We start from the raw sequence: 26,638 nt of genomic DNA on the forward strand, positions 1-26,638 counted from the left end.
GCTTTGGCCTTACGACAAGTAAACCAACTTGGCGAAAGGCCACAACATCAGAGCGAGGACATTGGTGGTCGAGGAGGTGCGGCGACAGGAGGAGGCCGCAAGAAGTGCAAAGGCGGTCTCTCTTGCCAAACAGGGGCAATGGATGCAGTGGGAAGGTGTGGAGCGGAGGAAGATCAGCTGGAAAGAACTATGGGAAATGGAAGCAAGCAAGATCAGCTTCATCATCAGAGCGACTTATGACGTGTTTCCATCACCAAAGAACCTCCATCAGTGGTACGGCGAGGATCCAACCTGTGCCCTCTGCCCAGCTCCAGCGACCCTCAAACACATCATGGTAGGCTGCAAGACCAGACTCACGCAAGGGAGATACACGTGGCGGCATAATCAGGTACTAAAAAGCCTGGCATCAGCCCTTGAGAACAGGCGGTGTGCGACCAACTCCTTGCCTCCGAGATCAAGCAACCCCCCCCCCCCCCCCCAAGGGCAACAACTTTTGTCCGAGAAGGACAGAAAACATCTAAACATCCTTCCACCAGATCAGAAGAAGGAAACCTATGCAGGGCCCGCGACTGGAGGATGCTGGCGGACATCGGCCGACAACTAATTTTCCCACCTGAAATTGCTTCCACCAACCTCAGGCCAGACTTGGCGTTCTGGTCCCCTTCACAGAAGACTGCTTACATCATAGAGCTCACAGTTCCATGGGAGAACTCTGTTGAGGAGGCCTATGAGCGTAAGAAGCTGCGCTACGCAGAGTTTGCAGCAAAGGCAACGCAGCGTGGCTGGAACACCAAAGTCTATCCAGTTGAAGTGGGATGCAGAGGATTTGTTGCGTCATCTACCATCAGACTGCTGAAGGAGCTTGGAATCCACGGTCAGGCTCTGCGGAAGACCATAAGATCACTCTCAGAGGCGGCTGAAAGAAGCAGCCGGAGGATTTGGCTCAAGCGGAAAGACCCATGCTGGGCCCCAAATACGCCAGGGTGAAACTTTGGGACGGTTTGACACGGGACACGCGCTGAGGGCTGATCATCCTGCAGCGGGCCGCCCTTGTGGAGGGTGTATAGTGTTAAAAGGCCGAAACACCCAGTGATGCAAGGGTACACTACTGATGATGTGTCCTGTGCCCAACTGTCCTGTAGGTTACCCAGGCCAAGATATACGTATCCTCCCCCGCCCCCCACCGATGTTGAGCGTCTACCACTCTCAACAATCAACGAATGTCGTGAAATGCTCCCCACCTATTAGCACAAGGGACTTCTTAACATCTTGTCCTGTGTACTTGATTCCCCATATGTACTTCCCCCTCCAATGGGGAAGACATTGTGCTGCCCCATGTGCGAGGCTCCTGGCACGGTCTGCTGTGGAGACCCTTGCCGATACTGCTCCCTCCTTCGGAGCAGGTCATTGTGGAGCAACTTGTCCACAAGTTGGTCCATGTGGGAGAGTCCTCCTCAGCCGCTTCCCGTTGAGGGAGGGTATCCATCTTCCCCGGACTCATCCGAGTCAACGGGTCTGACAGACTTGCGAGTGGCTTTACGTCCCGCCGGGACCACCACGGTGCTCTCCTCCTGCACCAAGTCTGCTGCTGCCGGTTCTGCTGCCGGTGGTAATGTCGGGGACAAAGACCGTCGCCCGCTACTGGGAATGCCGCGGTGTTCGGCAGCCGACTTCCCCGCGGACCGTCTCCTCGACATCTGGGCTCTGAAATACAATAACTTCAAGCCCGAAAAAGAACGCAGATAAGTATTTCAACTTTCCTAACCTGCCGCCTTTTTAAAATCCCAACGGCTGGGAGGACGCAGTGCCTCTGCCTGTCTGCTGTGTGCGTTGCGTTCAGATGTAATGACGCGCACGCAGATGGACGGCCCTTCTTCCTGTAGTCACTCACGTGACTCCGAAGTAAAATACTGAATCAAGCACTTGAGCAACTAAACTTTATTTTGGATAACAACACAAATTCCCCTATACAATACCTAACCACCGCAGGTTCGATTCTTGTATCTGCTTGGCCAAGCCCTTCTAGCCTTGTGCAAGCAGAGACACTCCAAAAGGTCACGCAGTCCCAAGCACTCGTCCAGAAGATCGACAAAGGACCTCGTGGGGGCTGCCTTTTAAAGGTCCCTGAACCTTGAGGGGCCGAACCACATGGGGGTGGTCTCTGTATGTTCCAATAACACATATCGTTTACAACAGTACGCGATGGACAGTTCCCCAACCCAATAACATAGTAACTAATACATTGTATCTGATAAGGGTTTGAGAAGGAAGCTAACACAGATGAATAATGCAACATGTGCCTTGAGATTCAGACATCCCAGACAAGGCTTAACATTTCAACCAATCAACAACTAACAAAGTAAAGCTTTGCAACGTTATTTACATGATGTATATCTGGTTTGCATTGATCCAATTAGCTCTATGCATTTCACACTTCATTGTAAGACTTCTGCAGATGTCCCATTTTTTCTCTGCACCACAGACATGCCGGGACAATTTCTTTACACCTTGATAATAGGAGCTGCTTCACTATCAAGGGTTAGACAAATTTAGATTCACCGGTCAAATACATCGACTCTGACACAAGTACCCATTCCCCTAGTACTCCTTCTAATTCAATAAGACTTCTCCTCCTGTAACTCTTTCTAGGCAGTTAACTTTATTTTCTCGAAGGGGAGTTCTACTATTCACATTTCCTCTTTCTTATTATTTCAATGCCAACTCTCATGTTCCCTGGATATTCCTTCATTTTACTAGATCTTTCCAAGTTCTCTCCTTCTCTGATGTTCTTTAAACAATCCTCCCCATCCTTGGCTGCCTGTCTGGGGGTGAGACAATAAAAATACCAATTTAATAATCAGATTTGAAATACTCCTAAGCCAGATCTCATAAGTCAGTTCCAAATCTCAAGCTTTAAAGTCCTTCCAATTCATCACTATAGAATTTAGAGATCGAATTCAGAATGTTGTCAATTTATTTCTAATGACTAGAATTTAGGCGCAAAGTAGGTGTCCCAGAACCACAGAGGAGTATTCATTTCCAAATTTAATTTGTTCTAAAGTTGGGCACTACAGTAGGTATCTTCTTCTTCTTTCTTGATGTTAATTCCAAAGGAGTAGGAGTAACCTCCTTTGTTTGTTGGCCTCTCCAGATGGTATGTATTATAGGGACAGGACAGTATAACTTCTTCGTTGTTGGTCTTTGTCTCTGGGGAGCTACCTGGATGGAGATAATGGCTACACATCCTACCTGAGCTGTGTCTTCTGCCCGTTCTTAAGGGTCCACATACTTAAGGGTTACCTCACTCCCCTGATAGTGGTATGTTGTAGGTGACGCTGTCCTGGAGACACAACAACTTTGCAACAAGTTATTAATCAGGTTTACAATGGCTCCTATCCCTACTACTGTAGCTCCTGCGCTATAAATTCATTTCTTCTTTCCCTAATGCCAATCTGAGTTCCCTTCAGTTCTTTTCCTTTTTGACACCAGCTACTTTGTCTCTATTTTCATATTCCTCTCTTTTGGTGAAGTTTCTCAATCCCAATCAGCTTCTTTGTAACTCTCTTCCTGTGATTCGAAAGGGGCGGTCTTCTTTCTTGTTCTGACTTAGTTAATATTTATTATTATTTTCCTTGGGCCATCTTAATGTCATGAGGATACCCTCAGATTTCATCTTTTAGGCTTTGAGGCAATGGTCATCTTACTTTGTCCACACTCTGGACTAGCTGGCAGATCAGGGCTACCAAAATGGATTTGGCTGCCAGAATGATGCTAGGTTCTCAGCCCCCTGATCCTCTGGCCAGTGTTCTCTTCCTCTATGTGAGGCCCTATAGCCTCTAGGGATCCACTGACTTCTTGGACCCCCTGTCCCTCTTCTTTGATACCTTCTTGTTGCGGCGCTGCCCCTGCAGCTGCGGCTCGCCTGCAGTCCGTCTGTCTTTTCTTTTTTTTTGTTTCTTTTGTCCTGTTGTTTTAGTTTATTTAGTATATTTTAGTTGTGTATGTGTGGGGGGTGGGAGAAACTTGTTTTTAGTCTCCTCCTTCGGGGGGATGCGACCTTTTCTTGTCGTATCTCCTGTCTCCGTCTGCGCTGAGGCCTAATGGCAGAGCTGGCGGCCTCCAACTGGGACCGACTTTGAGGCTCCGGAGGCAGAGCCAGGACTTTCCAACGCGGGGCTGGCCGACTTTGGGGCTGTGGTGGCGTTGTGGCGGCGGCGACCTGACTTCGGAGCCTCGGAGGCTTAAGCCAGTGGACTCGGCCGCAGGCCCAGTGGACGACAACATCAGGAGCTCGCAGGTCCCAGGTTGGTGACTGGTTCTCCGGAGCTCCCGCAACAACAGCTTCGTCCGCTGGACTGGAGGGTGGCAGCTTCAGCAGCTTCGACCACCCCGGGCCGCGGAGTTTGAACCGGCCCGTTCTTAAGCTCGGATACGGCTGCGGGACTTACCATCACCCATCGGGGTCCCAACATCGAAAGCCTGGATCGCCTCAATGCAGAGGGAGAACAAGGAGGGAAGGGACAAGGACTTTGAGACTTTTGCCTTCCATCACAGTGAGGAGGTGCCTGGTAGACTCACTGTGGTGGATGTTAAACTGTGTTAAGCGTGTGTTTTGTTATTTTATTCTATGACTTCAAGGTATACAATTTTGTTTGGACTGAAATGTCTGAATGACAATAAAGGATACTTTACTTTACTTTACTTTACTTACTTTACTTGACCCCAATCTCTGCTCTAGTGTCCCTTTCCTCCGCAAAAATAGCAATGGTCGGCCTCACATTTCTTTAGCCTCTCCAAGTAAATTGAGGGAAAGTAGGCTCTCGAATAGACATGTCCCTAAGGTAATCTTAAATTCTTTCTGTTCCTTTGATGTTACTTCCAGTTGAATTATTTTTACTGGTCTCTGGAGGGATTTAGGTGTTGTCGAACCGGGTTGCACTGGAGCAGGGACGTCTGTAGCCCGGGGATAGTTTGCACCCACTGCAGTATCTAATTCTAAAGGCAGAGTAGGCAGCTTCCTACTAGGGAATTGCCTACAGGGAATTCGCTCCATATCCATGATATCAGAAATCTGTTCTGATTTTATAATTTTAGCGATATCAGGATCAGCTATTTCACAGCTCACTATTGTCTCAACCTCAGAGACACTGCTACTCCTGCTAAAGGAATCTCTATATTTTAGGAATGATTCCTTTACTTCTCCAGTTGGTCTTTTAATTAATTTTGGCACCCACTTCTGAGGAACCTTCTTTCTAGCCCCCTGATCCTTCACACTATCCTCTGCTGGTGAAGCAATCGTCGGAGCTAGAGAGTCCTCTCTCGATCTCCCTGCTATGGATTTAAATTCAGTGAGTTTAAATTCAGTGGGTGGAGTCGAAGATGCCGCTGGCTCCACCCGAGCACCCTGTACGCAGGCTGTGCAAGATGTTTTAGAATTAGTAGCATGATAGGGCTGAGAGGAATGCTGCGATTCTGCTCCAAAAATATCTGCCCATCCTCTCAAATATTGGGCTTCTCTCCCCTCGAGATCCACGCTAACCACTGCATTTTTACTAAATTTGGTTAGTTTAATCTTAGTCGACGGGGCCACCTCCCATTTAAAAGCCACCGTAGTCATCTCCCCTTTAAAAGTCGGTGCTTTTTCCTGCTCCTGTGGCTGACTTTCAATGTCTCTCTCTCTCTCCTCCGAAATACCTAGAGATCTCTCTTCCTCCAGCCTTATCCCTAGCTTTGAGGCTGCCATCCTTAAAGCAGAGAGCAGAACGACTTCTTTATTCACCTTCCATTCGGTATAAAACATCTTCCATAATTTAATGGGTTTGTTCCCTTTTTAACTGTCCCCGTGGTGTCTAATAATTCTCTCTATATAAGTTAGTCCTGTTATGGACTTCAACCCACCAATCGGCCATAATTCGCCTCCTAATTCCTTATCTAGTTCCCCCCAAAATTTCCTTAATCTTTCTGCCATCTGAGGAATATTATCGCAGACTATTTTCAATGGGCTTCCGAAAATGTTTGTTAGGTCCTTCTCTCGACTATTTCCCATGTTCTTCCACAATAGCCACAATACAGATAAGTTTCAAAGCACTCACACCTCCTCTACACTAATTTCTCCCTTTCAGTCTCCAAGGCCACTGAGATTGCTTTCTCACAATGGCCAACGTCTAACAGATTCACATCTCTCTCACACAATCGCACATTTAATTTTATTCAACCGCTAGTCAATCGTGCTATTCAATCGCTCAGTTTGATCACTCTATTCAATCACTCTGTTCAATTGTACTACTCAATTACCCTTCAATCGCGCACTCAACTCCTTTATCAATTCGATCTTATTCACAATCACCCATTCAACTTCCAGCCTGTAAACAAAGAATCTTCAGTCTCCCAAACTAAGGTGCTTAATATTTAAATCTTCTAGCAGCAATCTCTCCCACTCAGAACACTTTAAGTTAACAAAGACAAATAAACCCAAACCACACAAGCACAACTATACTCAAACAAGAAACTATTCCCCCAATTATAAGTAGACAGACACACCCCAATATAAACGACAAGCATCCCCTTATTATGACGATTAATCACACACTCTAATAAATCCTCCTCGTGGTGTACTTGTCAACGGAATGATCCCTCCCCCGACACAGCGATCGAAAGAATACGAACCCTGATCGAACCACCATGATTCGGATTCTAACAATATAACCAATTTAAACACACTTTTACCCCAATTATCCAACACCCAAAACCCTTAAGCACACACAGTCAGTACAAGTAGCGGTTCGCGATCTTAACACACTCCCAATATGTTTTACACACAACAAAATATGTATACAGTTTGGATCCGGAAAATATGTACGCTGGAAATTTACAATAGACTATAGTCATAACACACTAGCGCACAATTCACAAACACTTGATTTCAATTCTGCATCGCACTGTTATCAACCAGTGAACCTCGCCCTCTGATACCGAAGATTTGCCCCTTCCTTGGGTATTCTTTGCTGAGGGGTACTACGTCTTAATTGACTACTTTTCCCCTTCAGATACTTTTCCTCCCCTGGGTATTTTTTCCCGTCCGATTACTTTTCACCAAAAAATCAGGTTCCCTTCTCTCAGTTACTCTTCGCTATCAGGTACTAATCAACAATTGATCAGAGGGTTACTACTCACGGTTGACCAGCCGCTATTCAGAATCAATCTCAAACATGCTATACAAACTTAGAAGTTCTATATACACAGAATTTGAATTCTACCATACAGGTCAGAACTTCAATATGAAATTCTGTATTTAGAGATTTTAATTCTGCAAATTTAAGTTTGCTCTGATCGAACCAATTACTTTTGGTGGATACCACTCAATATACGCGGGTTCAAATTCAAATTTACTCAAACAAATTTACTTCTCCACATGGTTGAATGTGTGTCATCTTGGATTCTGCTTTTGTGCACCAGATGCTCATGGCCAGGTTTATTCTGCATATAAAGAACATTTTGAAACATTCGCTCAACCATACCTCAGCCAGTGGAGCCCACGGTAGTTAAAACTGTAGGACAAAGATCCCAGTAATTTGGCTCTTGGTGATACTTTGCTTGCAAATTGCACCAGGGCCCTTCTAAGATGAAACCTAAAGATGGCCTGGTTGCCCTTTCTTATGGAGGGTGCAACCACATTTTCAGTCATAAAGTGAAGTGTGAAGGATACAAGCTTGATATATTGATCACCTGGTCCTTCGTGATTACTTTATTGCTTCAGGAATGTGCATACATCTTGTTCAAGTCTATGAAACTAATATTGGAAACCAGTGATTAAGAGAGTGGTACCCTTAGTACAATAGTAGACAATGTTATCTGTTAGAAAGCACAATGATAAGTCAATTTTTAAAGACTAAAAGTAATTTAAAGGAATTAATAGTACAGGCACCTTGGTCTCTAGGGGGTTGGGGAACTAAATGGTACAAATCCATAGATGTAGTCTATATGGACCAGCAAGGCGTTTTATAAGGTTTTGCATAGTACACTGCTCTGGAGGTCTAGATCGCAGGGAGAGCTACCTAACAGGATACAGAATTAGCTTTATGACAGGAAGCCGAAGGTGGAGGTGGAAGTTGGCTATTTGGACTGGAGGTCTGTCTGCAAATAGTGATGTGCCCCATGGGTCCATGCCAGGAAGATATCAATTTCAGATGAGAATGCACAAGACATGATTAGTAAAAAGACAGTAAAATGGATGGCATCATAGACAGTGAAGATAGTTATCAAGAATTACAGCAGGATCTTGATCAGCTGGGTTAGTGGGCAGAGGAATGGCAAATGGAGTTTAATTCAGACAGATGTGAGGTGTTACAGCGAATGCAGCTCTGGTGACCCGGGTTCGATCCCGACTGCGGGTGCTGTCTGTACGGAGTTTGTACGTTCTCCCCGTGACCTGCGTGGGTTTTCTCCAAGATCTTCGGTTTCCTCCCACACTCCGAAGACGTACAGGTTGGTAGGTTAATTGGCTTGGTAAATGTAAAAATTGTCCCTAGTGTGTGTAGGATAGTGTTAATATGCGGGGATCGCTGGTCGGCGCAGACCCAGTAGGCCGAAGGGCCTGTTTCCGCGCTGTATCTCTAAACTAAACTAATAAGAGTAAAACATCTCTACCATGCACTGTAGATGGAATCTCCGGAACAGCTAGTATCACGGAGTTATGGCAACAACATTACAGTATTTTATTCAACTGTGTCCAAGGTGATTTGTATAGGGTGGACAGTATTGAGAGTAATGATTCAATGGTGATTATGTCAGACAGGTGTATCATGCCATGAACAAACTGTCCAACAACAAAGCAAGTGGCTTAGATCATATTTCTGCTGTACGTCTCAAGTATGCGAGTATGAGGATAGCTCCTCTCCTTGCTATTTGCTTTACTGGCTTTATGATACATGGCTTGTTACCAGACTCAATGTTGTCTGTTCTGCTAGTGCCGGTCATTAAGGACAAAGCTGGTAAAGTAGGCAGCCCAAATAATTACAGGCCCATAGCTTTAGCCAACATACTGTCAAAAGTCCTAGAAAGCATTCTGCTGGATAGATTAAATGAGTTTGTTAACTCCACAGATAACCAGTTTGGTTTTAAAGCTAAACATGGCACTGACTTGTGTATATATGCCCTAAAGGAGATTGTAAACAAACATAGAGGTAAAAACTCATCAATTCTTATGTGAAAAGAGAAAGCTTTCAAAGAGGGGTGCCTAAATACATTGTGAGAATTCTCACTTACTGGTATGCCCACCAGACTATGTAAGTAAAATGGGACAATAGGGTCTCAGCCCCATTTGGGGTTAGCAATGGTGTTAGACAAGGGGGAATTTTGTCCTCAGTCCTTTTTAATCTTTATATTAATTACCTGTCCAAGCAGTTGAAAGCCTGTAATACTGGGTGCATGATTGGTAATACTTTAGTGAACCATATTATGTATGCAGATGATCTTGTGGTCTTTAGTCCATCTAGCACTGGTTTCCAGCAGCTTCTTACTATATGTTCTGTTTATGGTGTGGAACATGATATCAAATATAATGGTGGTAAGAGTGCTGTTATGATCTGTAGAACCAAAGAGGATAAATGTCTACAATTTCCTGATTTTAAATTGTCTGACAATAATCAGTGTTTGTAATAAGGTAAAACATCTTGGACATTTTATTACAGAACAAATGACAGATGATGAGGATATTTATAGGCAGCATTGTATGCTGTATGTACAGGTGAATATTCTCTTACGTAAGTTTTGTGCGTGTACAGATATGGTGAAGATGTCTCTGTTTAGAGCATATTGAACACCACTCTATACTGCACACCTGTGGTCAAACTCCAGAAAGACAAGTTTACAGAGATTAAAGGTGGCTATAATGGTGCCATGAGAATACTGCTAAGGAAACCTAGATTGTGTAGTGCTAGTGAAATGTTTGTGGCTGCAGAAGTCAGTACTTTAGAAGCTATCCTAAGAAATCATATGTATACATTTATTTGCAGGATTAATGACTCTGAAATTGTAATTATCTTGGTCTCATCAAACATAAGGTTTAGCACAACACGCTACCAAACCCAGTTGTGGAGACATTGGTAACGTTGTCTCGTTGTAGGACACTGATCTCTCTTTTTATTCTGGATTCTAAATCATGTATTGTGTTTTTGTATATCATTTATGATGCTCTTATAAGTAATTTTACTAAGCGTTTATATGTATTTTACGGTGTTTTATATGCAATGTATTTTTTGCAATGTCCTCTCTTGTCTGGACCTTCAGTCTGAAATAAAGTTGTAGTAATAATAATAATAATAATAATAATAATAATACTAATAATAATAATAATAATAATAATAATAATAATAATAATAATAATAATAATAATATAATAATAATAATAATAATACTAATAATATAATAATTAAAAATGCAAGTATGTAGTTCCTTGAAAATGGCATCGCAGTGGAGGGTGGCAAAGATGACTTTTGGCATGTTAGCCTTCATAAGTCAGGGCATTGAGTGTCACAGTTGGATACAACGTGGGTTATGCTGGACTTGGAGTATTGTTCTGTTGTGGTACCAATAAATATCAGCTGTGGCTCAGTAAGTAGATAATTTAACACTGAGTGAAAAGGTTTTAAGTTCAAGTCATATTCTTAAAAATCATGGATGGAAACATCCAAGTTAACATTCCAGTGCCGGGTTGAGGGAATATGATGAGGTGTCCTATACATGAGGTGTTAAACGGCGGTCCAGGCTGCTCACATGTAAATAGTCCAGATCCCATGGTAATAATTTGCCGTGATGGAAAACATCCTTGGTGTCCTGAACAATGTATGCCTCTAATGAATAACAGAGTCCTTTTCAATTTCAATTAATTCTCTCATGTTCCTTAAAGATTTATTTGCAAAACTGCCACTCAAAGCTACCATTTTAATTAAGAAGCTTCCTACTTGGCAGGGTGAATGTTTGCAACTAGATTGTCTATTTGACTAAGCACACTCCTGAATGTCATGGATAAAAGTCATATACTTTTCAATCTCCTTGATTATAACCTTAATAATCATAAATATATCTTCACTATAGAAAAATCTAGATTGCATCAATGCCCCAATATTTGAGTAAACAATCTTCATGGGTAAATCATTTCAACTTCAGGAAAGTACATAACAATTCCTAACTAACCTCTCACAATCCAATGACTGGAGAAATAGGAGCAGGAATAGATCACCTTCCCCCTCAAGTCTACTCTGCTATTCGATGTGATAACAGCTTGTCTTTGACCTCATGGCCTCTCTTCTGTTTGAATATGATTGTCCTTGATATCTTTAGAGTGAAAAGGTCTATTGGACAATCTTGAATGTAACGTTCTGAAGTAAAGTGTTCCATAGACACCTCAATAAAGAAATATTTCCCCCAGCTCAAAGCCAAAGGTCTTACTCCTTATTCTAAGACTATGTCTTTAGTTCCAAACTTTTTAGTTTCAACAACTAGAGATTGGTCCTGAGCTACTATCTACCTCATTGGAGATCCTCGGATTAGCTTTAATCCGACTTTATCTTGCACTAAACGTTATTCCTTTTATCATGTATCTGTACACCGTGGATGGTACAATTGTAAACATGCATTGTCTTTCCGCTGACTGGTTAGCACGCAACAAAAGCTTTTCAATGTACTTTGCTACACGTGATAATAAAATAAAATAAACTTTAATGGAGATAATTAAAGACTTCAGGATTTCATTTTTGCTTGGGATGACCAGCAAAACCAGTACTTGTTTCCCATTCCTAATTACCCAGGTTTACGAGCCATCTTCTTGAACCAGAGCACTCCCATTAAAATCTTATTACATCAGGTCAGACATGAGCAAACAAATCTGATCATCACATAGCACCAAGGTGAGTGCAGTTTTGACATCAATCCAGAAGCTAAACACAATTTGCCACATAGCAGGCTACTAATTGGCACCCAACCCTCCATCTTAAACATTCATTCTCTCCACAGCTGGTTGAAGCATACACTCTCCACAAAGCAACCTGAAAATTATTCCCTTTTGTCCCTAACCTCTACCATTAATCTGCAAGTTGAATTGGTAGTAAAGAAAGCAAACTCAATGCTAGCATTTATTTCAAGAGGGCTTGCATACAAAAAAAGAGATGTAATATGGAGGCTATACGGCTATAAGGTGCTGGTCAGGCAGCATTTGAAACACTGTGAGCAAATTTGGGCACCATATCTGGGGAACGAGGTGCTGGCTCTGGAGGGGGTCCAGAGGAGGTTTACAGGAATTATCCTAGGAATGAGTAGGTTAACATATGATTAACTTTTGTCGCCACTGGCCCTGTACTCGCTGGAGTTTAGAAGAATGAGGGGGAATTTCATTGAAACATTCAGAATAGTGAAAGGCTTGGATAGAGTGGATGTGGAGAGGATGTTTCTACTTGTGGGAGAGTCTAGGACTAGAGGTCATAGCCTCAGAATTAAAGGACATTATTTTAGGAAGGAGATGAGGATACATTTCTTTAGTCAGATGATGGTGAATCTGTGGAATTCTTTGCCACAGAAGGCTGTGGAGACCATCAGTGGATTTTTTAAGGCATAAATAGATAGATTCTTGAGCAGTACAGGTGTCAGAGATTATGGGGAGGAGGCAGGAAAATGGGATTAGGAGGGAGAGATAGATCAGCCATGATTGAATGGCGGAGTAGACATGATGGGCCAAATTGCCTAATTCTACTCTTATCACATAACCTTATGACCTTAAAAGGGCAAGGGCTGTGGGCACATGGGAACGATGCCACCTGAAATTTTCCTTCCAGGTCTCACACCATCTTGACTAGGAAGTATAGTCATAGACTGATACAGTGTGGAAACAGGCCCTTCAGCCCAACTTGCTCACATCAGCCAACATGTTCCAGCTACACTAGTGTTTGGTCCATATCCCTTCAAACTTGTCTTATCCATGTACCTGTCTAACTGTTTCTTAAACTTTTGATAGGCTCAACCTCAACTACCTTCTCTGGCAGCTTGTTCCATACACCCACCACCCGTTGTGTGAAAAAGTTACCCCTCAGATTCCTATTAAATCTTTTCCCCTTCACCTTGAACCTATGTCACCTGGTCCTCAATTCCCCTACTCTGGGCAAGAGATTCTGTGCATCTACCCAATCTATTCCTCTCATGATTTTATACACCTCTGTAAAATCACCCCTCATTCTCCTGGGCTCCAAAGAATAGAGTCTCGGTATACTCAACCTCTCGCTATAGCTCAGACCCTCTAGTCCTGGCAACATCATCGTAAATGTTTAAATAGAGTTTCTTATTCACTACTGGATCTAAATGCCAATAAGTACCTTCATCAGAAGGGCTGCAACGGTTCAAGTGGATGGTTCACCGCTACCTGGTCACGATCATTTAGAGATGGAAAAGTAATGCAGGCTTTGCCAGCAAGGTCTTGATTCTGAAAAATGAAGGAAACAAAAAATGATGAAGTGTTATTTAGAAATAAATCTGGTTGATAGCAACTCAGGAAGAAACGACATGGAGGGAAGACTTGACAAATACATCAATCACCATGCACTTTTAGACAAAAATGAATCAGAGCATATACGTCACACTCACTGATATTTTCCAGGTCAGACATGCAATGTAATACAATTTATTTGTTATCATTTGAACCTCTTGAGGTTCAAACGAAATTTGGTTTCTGCAGTCATACACACAAGAAAAAGAACCAAGACACAACACAATTTACACAAACATCCACCACAGTGAATCTCCTCCTCACTGTGATGGAAGGCAAAGTCTTATCTCTCCCCTGCACTCCTCCCGATGTCAGAGTCTCAGCCCCCGGCGGGCGATGGTAAGTGTCCCGCGGCCATTAAAGCCGCGCCGGGCGATGCAAGGCTGCGCTCCGGGTCTTGGTGTTGGGGCCCCCGGCGGGTGATGGTAAGTGTCCCACGGCCATTAAAGTCATGCCGGGCGATGTAAGGCCCCGCTCCAGGTCATCCTCAACCCCGCAACTCGGGCGGGAAAAGTTGCCATTGCGGAACCCCACGAAAAGCGGTCTCCCAGCAGGGATCCGCGGGCTCCCGATGTCACTGTCCACCAGACCTGCGGTTGGAGCCTCCGAATTTCCGGGGTCGGGCCGCAGCAGCTCGCCACCACAGCTCCTCCCGCTCCGAACTCGGCCAGCTCCGCGATGGTGGGTAAGTCCGCAGGCTCCGCGACTGGAGCCCCAGGTCGTTCCGGTTGGAGGCCGCTCCACGGTGCTAGGCCCCAACGACAACGGAGACCAGACAAAGAAAAGGTTGGGTTCTCCGTACAGGGGAAATATTTTAAAGTTTCCCCACCCCCCCCCCGCCCCCCACCACCCCCCCACCCCTCACACACATACTCAGTTTAAAAACCCCCACTATAACTACATTTAAACAAGACAAAAAAAAGGACAGACGGACTGCAGAGGCCGCTGCGACGTGAGTTGCGCCGCCCACCTGGGATGCTTTCACTGTTAATGAGTTTGTATAATCTTCACAGACATTTATAAAATATTTATAGATGCTTTTAATTTGAGAAGACCACTTAAACACCATTATCGCACTTCCGGTGGCGCCATGTAGTAGTAAGAGGCGCTCCATTTAGCTCCACTCCTGAAAATGCGCTAAGAGCGCTAAAAAGCCTGCAAGAGAAAACAGGACCGATTTAAAAACACTCACCGGGAGATACCTGACGTCGCGCAAGTGACTTCATCAGAAATCGCCGCTAACTGTCGGGGATACTGGTACTTTTAAATGAGCAAATGGAATTTACCGAAGCGACCCCCAACAAGACCTCTAACCAGACTGCGGCTCGCTCAAGACTTGGAGAAAACAACACCTCAAACAACACCTGAAGAATCTGAAGAGGAAACTGAAGGACAAAGATTTATTGCTGCTATGGAAGGAAAAGTAAAAGAACAAGAACAATCTTTAAGAGAAAGACTTTGGTGAGATTCTGCATAAAGAGCTTTCCAAGCTGTCTACTCAGCTGGGAAAGTTAGAAACAAGAATGGATGCCGGGAACAATGATATTTGGTATAGAATTGGTATTCTACAGGACTGTGTTGAAGAAGTAGATACCGATCTAAGAAAATAAATTAAACGGGTTGAAGAAGATTGCAGTAAAAAGCTGGAGCCCGTTCTACAGAACAAAACAAAGCTATTAAAGATCTGGAAACTATGACTATGGGTATGTCTGAAGCGATGCAAAGAATGAAAGAAGATCTAGACCGAGTTCCTGGGCAACTGGCCAGAATGACTGACAAATGCCTCGATCTCGAAGCTCGGTCCAGACGGCAAAACTTAAGAATTGTTGGAGTGAAAGAAGGGAAGGAAACTGGAACAGACCCTCGGGTTTTCACTGCCAATCTTACTTCAACAAGTATTCAAGCTGTCTGAAAGAACCAAAGTAGATGCTGCACATCGAGTTCAGAGAGCACACTCAAGGGTCGGAGCTCCACCAAGACAGATTATCCTGAAACTTAATGACATAGCAGTTCTTGAAGACATTGTGAAGAAAGTACCAATCGGAAAAAACCTGATGTTCGAAGGAGAAATTGTAAGATTCTTCAGAGATTATCCGGCTGAAGTGGCGAAGAAACGTGCCCTTTTACAAAGACCCAGCTGATTCTTAAAGGAATTCTACACCTGAGATATGGAATAATATATCCTGCCAAACTGAGGGTCACATATAATGACTCGGAGCGTTTGTTTATTGATCCAGAAGAAGCATTCAAATACGCTCAAGACTTAAAAAAGGACATTAAAGGATAAGTAAAATGCTACGGCTCTGCTGATGTATACCTTATATATATATTTATAAGGGGTAGATTGAGAGAATATGCTTCTTTACATAAAAAGATATACGAAAGTTGCAGATAAGATGGCCGACTAACTCGCACGTGCTAATGTCTAGACACCTTATCAGGTTTGGAATAGAATGTAAGCGGACTCAAGGCCACCATGCTTACTAAAGAAAGATTTAATAAAATGGAATTATGCAGTATAGAAAACAAATTAAACGGAGCGGAACATAATAATCTACTAACAAACGATATAATCAATTATATACTAACACATAAATAATTGTACTAAATCATTTATTTTAACCTAAAACGTAATATCATAACCGAATAATGATTCATTCCTCTTTAAAGCTAACACTGAATAATCTCTAGATTTTTTACCTCTAGTTAAGGTTCATTGTATCGGTATATATTAAAAATATGGTTAATCGATTTGTGTGGGCAAATTTCAGGCCAAACCGACAGAGAGTCATCCAAGCTGGCAAGGAGCCAGTAAAAGACAGACTGAGATGAACCTGACAGGCAGCCAAGACGCGGATTCAAGACTGAATTCTTAGCTAACCCCTTCCAGCCAGATGATTCTTACGTAAATATGACGATTATTAATAAAAAAAACATTTGTTTTTTTCTTTTAACACAGCATTTAAATAGTAAATATCTATTTAGTTTAAGCTATTAGATGAACTACTTATAGTACATGCTTGGTTGTTTTATCTTCGAATACATTATCCGGTTCTGGCCTGTTTTTTCCCTTCCATAATACTAGTTCGTAGGGAACGGAGCTAAATGCAATCTACATCTACGGAAGATTACCTAAATTCTGCCACCATTCGGTGGTTTCACACAGTATTTTTAAATACTGTCTTTTCATATTATTTATGTTATTTAGCACTTTTTTTGCTTTTTCTTTATAGGGCACATTTCTTTGGGATATACCTACAGAGTTCAGCAACTGGGAGCACCCACCCAACACCCAGAAGTTTGAGGTATTGTGTTGCACCATCTGAAATAAAGGAACCAATGTAAGTTACAATGCAAGACGACCCTCTAAAGAAAACTGGAGTAATTACGTTTTGTTGCTGGAATATTAGGGGCGCTAATGAGCCAATTAAAAGGGGTAAGATTCTTGTCCAATTAAAATCACTCAATGCTGATATAATATTTTTACAGGAAACACATCTGAAAGTTCAAGCACAGACCAGGCAGAAGGCCAATTGGATCGGTCAAACATATCACTCCTCCTATCTCTCTAAATCCAGAGGTACTGCAAATATAATCCGTAAGGGCATACCATTTAAACATAAAAACACCATTGCAGACAAAGAGGGGAGGTATGTCATAGTCTCTGGAGAGATACATTCTACCCCACTTACTATGGTAAATATTTATGCTCCTAACTTTCATAACCCACAATTCTTTACTAAAATCTTGAATATAATTTCTGAGTCCAATCAGCAAAACGTGATAATCGGGGGAGATTTCAATTGTGTTTTGGATCTATACCTCGATAAATCTGCCCAACAAAAGAGACTTAATATAAAATCAAAATCCAGCTGTTCTATTATAGATGAAACGTTTACTTATTGGGAAAGACTAGGAATTAAAAAGCTTGGAGATCTGTACGAGATGGGAAATCTCCTGTCATTTCAGAAATTACAGTCGAAATACAGTCTGAAAGGTAATCAATATTTTAGATATCTTCAAATTCGAGATTATTTGAAAACATATACCCATGATTATCAAACTCTGCTGCCAGATATATTAGACGAAGGTATGAATAGAAACTCAGAGTCAAACAATCTAACATCATACTTGTATAATACCCTTCTAAATATAGAAATTCCATCGTCAGACGCAATTAGAAGAGAATGGGAAGAGGAATTAGGCCTAAACATTTCCAAAGACAGATGGGAAAAATATATTTTATATATACATAATTGTTCGATTAATGTTAGACATATTTTAATCCAATTCAAAATACTGCACAGACTCTACTGCTCAAAGACTAAACTGAATAAGAGTTTTTCAAATGTATCTCCTATTTGTGACAAATGTCTCCTTCAAGAAGCAACTATAACACATCCTTTGCCTCTTGCATAAAACGACATAACTTTTGGAAAGGAATTTTTGAAATTTTCTCAAAAACATTAAAAACAAAACTGGACCCCCATACGGAACTGATTATTTTCGGAACAGCAGAAGCCTGCCCTGAGCTATCAATATTTCAAAGACGTTTCCTTAATTATGGCCTGATAACGGCTAAAAAACGTAAATTTAAATTTTGGAAAAATAATCTGCCCCTACTCTTAAAATGTGGATTACAAACATGTCTGAGATGCTACATCTTGAAAATATGAGACTTGTTTTAGCAGGAAAATCAGAGCAATTTTCGAAGACATGGATTCCAAGGATTACAATTAAAAAGGATTCCAACCATTACAAGGATAGTATGGTGCAACACAACTTCGGAATTAAACCGATTTACGGACTGGGTGATGGGTGGGAAAAGAAATGAAGCAGGTTTATCAACACTTTTTGGTTTTTTTGGTCTTTTTTTCCGTTTTTGTTTTTTTATTTCTTTACGTTTTTCCTATTTCTTTTACATACTCACTCTTCAACTGTACTCATTTGGTAGTTTAGGGGTTCTATTCTTACACATTCACTTTCTCTTTCATTTTCTTTCTTTTTGCTCTTTCTCTCTTTTTCTATTTCATCTTTGCTAAAATTAAAATTGAAGCTGTACAATAAATGTATTATGTCATATGCCGCGGTTTATACTTTTGTACACTGCTTCTAATAAAAATATTTTAAAAAATAAATTAAAAGAAAAACACCATTATAAACAAATTTCCCAGCAGGACAAACTTAGTAAACACAACAGTGAGCTGATGCTCAGGAGACGTGCTCTGATAAACATACCCAATAATACTTTCAATTAACGATTTGCAAAAGCTGTGCAAAAAGCAAATTAATCTGATCCCTCAGAGCCTTATCAGACAAATTTCAACAAGAAAAATTGATGTTCTATGTTATACGTGTCTAAATATTGTTGTGTTATTTGCGTGTAAATCTCAATTATCAGAAAGCTGGATAGCCTGCCAGATGGAGTTCAGAGCAATGGGATAACATTTTGTGTGCATAACTTTAGTAAATTAAACCTAATATTATCAGAGTAGATACTTATTTTCCACAATAAAACAGTTGCAAAAATATAGAGCTGCTTTAGATTTTAGTGATACAGCGTGGAAACAGGCCCTTTGGCCCACCAAGTCCTCGCCGACTAGCGATCACCTTGTACACTGACACTGCCCTCCACACTTGGGAGAATTTTACAATTATATGAAGCCAATCAACCTACAAATCTGTGCGCCTTCGAGTGTGGGAGGAAACCAGAGCATGTGGAGAAAACCAATGCGGTCACAGGGAGAACGTACAAACTCCCTACAGAGAGCCCTGTAGTTGGGATCAAACCTAGGTCTCTGATGCTATAAAGCAGCAACACTACTGCTGCATCACTATGCCAGACTCAGCTGCTCTTCCGAGTTTTTTTATGAAATGTGTTATTAGAAAAGTGCAGGCAGCTTTCCCTGCATGTGTCATTCAATAGATAACCCGAGACTTACTGACACCCTTGGATACAAAGTCAGGGAATCTGTTGCTTGTTAAATGCAGCTGGGTTATCTAGACGAGTAGCCAGAAATCTGGAGAGAAAGTGGCCCATAAATTGTTCACAACGCTCTTTTAAATTAATAGTGTTGTGCAGTTAAAATGTGGCTTAACCTGAAGGAGAATAACCCTGTGCATATTCCTAGGTGTCTCGATGCTTGACTCCATACTTTCTGCAGGACTTTACATCACTCCAGCACATGAAGTGTAACCAGCACAAAATGTAAAAGTAATCCAAGGTGTATTTTTATTCATTTAACATTCTTTGTCCTAAAAAGCTTTTCTCATTTACTCAAGGAACAACTAAGTTTCACAGACTGTATTTCACAGTGCTATTTAAAGGGTTAACATTCAAACACATTATTGTCTTCACTGAGATCTTGCAAGCTCAGGCACAAGTCAGGCACGCCTCAACTTTGTGTAGGATGGAACTACAGATGCTGGTTTACACCAAAGATAGATACAAAATGCTGGAGTAACTCAGCAGGACAGGCAGTATCTCTGGAGAGAAGGAATGGGTGACATTTCGGGTCGAGACCCTTCTTCAGACTAGGAGTCAGGGGAGGGAGTCTAGAGATATAGATGGGTAAGGTGTGAAATCAACAGATCAAAGCAGATCCTGATAACAAAATGTAGAATATTGTTTGTGAACATCCAGGTTTCAGTCTTCAGGATCATTGTGGGCTGCAACTGCATGAATTTGTGGATTTACAGTTATTTCAGGCTTCCTAAGAATGTAGGCATTCATAGACAGCATTTATTTTCTGCAATGACCTTCCTGGCTATCTGCTGCCAAGAGCTCATGTTATATCCTTGATTCTGAGGTTCAAAGAACATAAGTTCATGTTCATAAGTGATAAGAGCAGAATTTGGCCATTCAGCAGAATTAGGCCATTCGGCATTCAATCATGGCTGAATTACTCCAGCTTTTTGTGCCTATCTTCAGTTTAAAGCAGCATTTGCAGTTCCTTCCTACACATTTCATCTGCTCCACTGCAAAATCTCCTAAAGCTATGTCTACTTTGATGTTCTCCTCCTCTCTCCGATGAGAACTCAGCAACATCCTTGCTCGCTTCTCCCCTTCTGTGATTCCTCCTGCTCGCCGACTCTATGACCACATTTGAATTTTTTGCATCTTTTTTATTCATTGTTTATCTCTCCACATCATCACTTATATCTCTAATTTCCCTTATCTCTAACCAGTCTGAAGATGGGTCTTGACCCAAAACGACACCCATTCCCTTTCTCCAGAAATGCTGCCTGTCCTGCTGAGTGACTCCAACGTTTTGTGTCTATCTATGGCTGAATTATCTTTCCCTCTCAACCCCATTCTCCTGCCTTCTCTCCATAGCCCCTGAAATCTGTACTAATCAAGAATTTATCAATCTCCACCTTAAAAAAGATCTATTGATTTAGCCTCCACAGCCTTCTGTGGCAATGAATTCTGCAGATTCACCACCCTCAGTCTTAAGAAATTAAAGCATGCCTTCCGTCTCCATCCTTCTGATACTTACCCCCCATTTAACAATGCAGCTTCTATTAGTTCAATAACACCCCTCTACACTAGTTGAATATAGTGTTGTTTATGCTGTGGTGTGCCCCTTTAAGAGCTGGACAGCGATCACACCTGCAGGGCTACTTACTGGCATCTATGACAACTTGCACTGACACCAATAAAGAAATCTACACTAAAAATGATCCCCTCTGTTTCAACATGGTATCACACCGAGAAACCCAACAACACAGTTCTGCAAAACTCATAATATAAAAATTCACCCCTTGCATGCAAGCATCAGAATGACTCAAGGCATTACTTAAATGTCATTAAAAGGTACAAATGATATTCCTTGATCTGCAAATTTAATTTAAAATTGCTTTATTTTTCAATCTAAAAGTGTAAAACTGGTATGAGCAAAACTGATAACACTGTCAAAGAACACAGAACAGTACAGCATTGGAACAGGCCCTTCAGCCCTCATTGTCAATGCTAAACATGATGCGACAATAAGCCAACCTTAATTCCCTACACATGATCCATATCCCTCCATATCCATCCATGTGCCTTTCTAAAAACTTCTTAAACGTCACTATCATATAGAAACATTCAATGTGATCATGACTGATCCAAAATCAGTACCCTGTTCCTGTTTTTTCCCCATATTACTTGATTCCTTTAGCCCTAAGAGCTAAATCTAACTCTCTCTTGAAAACATCCAGTGAGTCGGCCTCCACTGCCTTCTGTGACAGAGAATTCCACAGATTCACAACTCTCTGGGTGAAAAAGCTTTTCCTCATCTCAGTCCTGAATGGCCCACCCCTTATTCTTAAACTGTGACCCCTAGTTCTAGACTCCCCCAACACCGGGACCATTTTTCCTGCATCCAGCTTGTCCAATCCTTTAAGAATTTTATATGTTTCTATAAGATCCCTTCTCATCCTTCTAAATTCCAGTGAATACAAGCCCAGTCGTGCCAATCTTTCATCATATGTAAGTCCTGCCATCCCAGGAATTAACCTGGTGAACCTATACTGCACTCCCTCTATAGCTATAATGTCCTTCCTCAAATTAGGAGACCAAAATTGCACACAATACACCAGGTGCGGTCTCACCAGGGCCCTTTACAACTGCAGTAGGACATCCTTGCTCCTAAACACAAATCCTCTCGCAATGAAGGCCTCCATTGGCATTCATATCTGTCTCCACCATCATCGCTAGCAGCGTATTCCAGGAACCCACCACTTTTATGTAAAAAGCTTGTCTCATACATATCCTTTAAATTTTGCCCCCCACACTTTAAAGTTATGCCCTGGGAAGAAAGTCATATTATAACAGGTGACTGTCTATCCATGCCTCTCATGATGTTATATACTTCTATCAGCTACCTCCCAACTCTCCTATTCAAACTCTGGTGCTCTAGAGAAAATAATCCAAGTCTGTCCAAACTCTCGTTATAACTAATACCCCCTAATTGAGGCAGCATTCTGGTAAATCTTTAGACTTTTAGATTTTAGAAATACAGCATGGAAACAGGACCTTCAGTCACCAAGTCTGCTTCGACCCAGTATACTAGCACTATTCTACACACGAGGGACAATTTGCCATTTTACCAAAGCCAATTAACCTACAAACCTGTACGTCTTTGGAGTGTGGGGGGAAACTGGAACAACCGGAGAAAACCCACACGCTCACAGGGAGATCTTACAAACTCCGTGAGGACAGCACCCAAGGTCAGGATCAAACTCAGGTCTCTAGCATTACAAGTCAGCAACTCTAATGCTTTGCCACTGTGCTGCCCCAATCTCTTCTGTGCCCTCTCCAAAACCTCCATATCTTTCCTGTGGTGGGGCGACCCAAACGGCATGCAATATCCCAAATGCTGCTTCTTATGGAGTTTGCTGTCAGATTGCAGAACAACCCAACTGGATAACTGTTGTTTTTTTTTGCTTTGAGAGATAAATAAACCTGTTTACTTCTCTCAAACTGGCCTATATTCAGTTGCAGTCCTACAGCAATCTGAATGACTCATAAATGTTTTCTGAAGTGTCCTAATAAGCCACTTGTATATATTTAACCACTCACAGGTTATAGCAGTTCAAGAGGCATATCACTGTCACTTCAGGTGGAAACTAGGGGGAGGTAATAAATGCCAACCCAAGTCAGTGGAACAAATACTAAACAAACAAACTTTTCATAAACACACTCAACACAGGAATTAAAAGGTGAAATTAGTTTGGAGAATTGTTTGTAAAATCACTTGTTTCAATTACTATTAACATCCAATTACATTATTCATTAAGCTCCTACACACAAAGAGATGATTGCTGGTTAATTTAGTGGACAATTACATGCAGGCCTGGACTAGGGTGACAGGATGCATACACTTGACTCCCACCACGGCAGCAGTGGAATTTAAATTCCAGTAATTAAATGAATCCAGAATTAAAACCTATCCTTAAGAAGTACCAGAATATTGTATAAAAAATTACAGTTAATGTCTTTCAGGGAAGGAAATCTGATGTAGAGTCATAGAGTGATACGTGTGGAGACAGGTTCTTCGGCCCAACTGGCCCACACTGGCCAACATGTCCCTGCTACACTAGTCCCACCTGCCTGCACTTGGTCCATATCCCTCCAAACTTGTCATATCCATGTACCTGTCTAATTGTTTCTTAAACATTGGGATAGTCCCAGCCTTTATAAGTATAGGTTACTTGTGTCTCCAGACCCAGCTGGATTGAGAGGCTTTTAGGCCTTGATTAGTGAGGGTGTCAGGGGTTATGGGGAGAAGGCAGGAGAATAGCATTGAGAGGGAAAGATTGGTCAGCCATGATTGAATGGTGGCGAAGACTTGATGGGCTGAATGGCCTAATTCTGCACTTAGAACTTATGAACTTCTGGAAGATGATTTACTCTTACATAGAACATATAACAGTACAACATTGGAACAGGCTCTTTGGCCACAGTGTCCATGTCGCCATGATGCCAAGTTAAACTATTCCCCTCTGCCTGCATGTGATCCATATCCCTCCATCCTCTCATAGTCATGTGCCTATCTAAAAGCTTCTTAAATGCCACTATTGTATCTGCCTCCGCCACCATTCCCAGTAGTGTGCTCCAGGCATCCACCACTCTGTGTAAAAAAATTGCCATACATATCTCCTTTAAACTTTGTCCCTCTCGCCCCTCAGTTCATTTTAACTAATTTCATTGTCCTGCGGGGATTGGGCATGGACAATTAGTCATGCCATTGAATACCACATGAATAAGAAAACCACGCAAACTAGTAAACATTTTCCAAAGAAAAAACCCCATAAATCCCTGGACAAACAATTCAATATACTGAGTAATGGCTGAGGGAAGGTTGAAGGGAGGCTTGATAGAAGTATATAAAATTATAAGAGGCATATATAGGGTAGACAATCAGAACCATTTTCCCAGGGTGTAAATGTGGAAATACTAGTGGGCATAGCTATAAGGTGAGAGGGCGGAAAGTTTAGTGGAGCTGTGTGGGACAAGTATTTTACACAGAGAATGGTGGGGGCCTGGAGCGCATTGCCGGGGTGGTGATGGAGGAATATACAATAGTGGTGCTTGAGAGGCTTTTAGATAAGTGCAGGGAATAGGGGGATATGGATCATGTACAGGAAAGTGAGATCAGTTTAACTCTGCATCGTGTCCAGCACGAACATTGTGGACTGAATGAGCCCTTTTCTGGGCTGCACTGTTCTATGTCCTAAGGCAATCAAAAAATTATATTCTAGAATTGGGTTTCCCACAACTGATTTATTGTTCAGTTACAGACAATAGACAATAGGTGCAGGAGTAGGCCATTTGGCCCTTTGAGCCAGCACTGCCATTCAATATGATCATGGCTGATCATCCACAATCAGTACCCCTTTCCTGAGAGATCGAATCAAAGGCTTGGTTGTTTTTTGTATTAAGTAAGCTTTGGAAGGGAAGCCAAGATTATCCCCTTTGCTGGTATCTTCAACTGTTCCATATTGTTCGGCAGATGCAAATTATATTTCCATTAGTTTATTTTTCTCTCTATTGCCTTTCTATTAATGTTTATTTATTAATGTTTATTTGCTGCTCATCAAGAAGAGTCAAAAAGATGCACAGAGTCTCTTGCCCAGAGTAGGGGAATCGAGAACCAGATTGGTTTAAGGTGAGGGGAGAAATATTTAATAGGAATCTGAGGGGTAACTTCTTCACACAAAGGGTGGTGGATGTATGGAATGAGTGGTAGTTCAGGCAGGTACTATCGCAATGTTTAAGAAATATTTAGACAGGTACATGGATAGGACAGGTTTTGAAGGATATGGGTCAAATGCAAGCAGGTGTGACTAGTAGAGATGGGACATGTTGGTCGGTGTGGGCAAGTTGGGCCAAAGGGCCTGTTTCCATGTTGCATGATCCTATGACCATGAGAAGCAAACACAAGGTGTATCAAAGCTAAAACCAGGTTATACTGCAAGTACTGAAGCTGCCTCAGAGTTCCAGAAACCTGAGTTTCAGTCTAACTTCTGTTTCGGTGTGGGGAATTTTCATGTTCTATTTGCCTCTGATGCTCCAGTTTCCTCCAATATGCCAAATGAATGCAGGTTGGTAGCTTAATCAAACTTTAGTCTTTCAAACTTTAGAGATACAGAGTGGAAACAGGCCTTTTGGCCTACCAAGCCCACATCAACCAGAGATCACTGCCGTACACTTGGCTCCTGTAAAGGTGTAGGTGTTGGTGGGAGATTGAGCGGAGTGTTGATGCGTTACATGTTACATGCGGAAATGTTACATGGAAATAAGTGGGAGAATGGGATTATAAGCTTGCTCTGAGAACTGTCATAGTTAAGGGGCCGAGTAGCCTCGTCCTATGTATCCGTAGAGGCACGCAACGTTGAAACATACCCTTGGGGCTACTCCACCATTCAATCATGGCTGATATATCTCTCCCTCCTAACCCCATTCTCCTACCTTCTCCCCATAACCTCTGTCACCTGTACTAATCAAAAATCTATCTATCTCTTCCTTAAAAATATCCACTTACTTGGCCTCTATAGCCTTCTGTGGCAAAGAATTCCACAGATTCACCACCCTCTGACTAAATAAATTTCTTCTCATCTCCTTCCTAAAAGACCATCCTTTAATTTTGAGTTGATGACCTCTAGTCCTAGACTCTCCCACTAGTGGAAACATCCTCTTCACATCCACTCTATCCAAGCCTTTCACTATTCTGTATGTTTCAAAGAGGTCCCCCATTCTTCTAAACTTCTGGCCTAGTGCTGACAAACGCTCATTATGGGTTAACCCACATTCCTGGGATTATTAGAGTAAACCTCCTCTGGACCCTCTCCAGAGCCAGCACATCCTATCTCAGATATGGTGCCCAAAATTTCTCACATTGATCACATTTTATTCTCCCCATATTCCCATCAACTCCCCTCAAACTTCACCACTCACCTGACAGATGGGGCTAATTTACAGTGGCCATTTAACCTACCAACCCGCAAGTCTCGGGATATCAGAGGAAACCAGAACATCATAGTCATAGGGAGAGTGTGCAAAGTCCACAAAGGCAGCATGGAAGTAGAATTAAACATGGATGGTTTGAACTGCAAGACAAT

This window comes from Amblyraja radiata, chromosome 4, assembly GCF_010909765.2.
Source record: "Amblyraja radiata isolate CabotCenter1 chromosome 4, sAmbRad1.1.pri, whole genome shotgun sequence".
Taxonomy (NCBI): Eukaryota; Metazoa; Chordata; class Chondrichthyes; order Rajiformes; family Rajidae; genus Amblyraja; species Amblyraja radiata.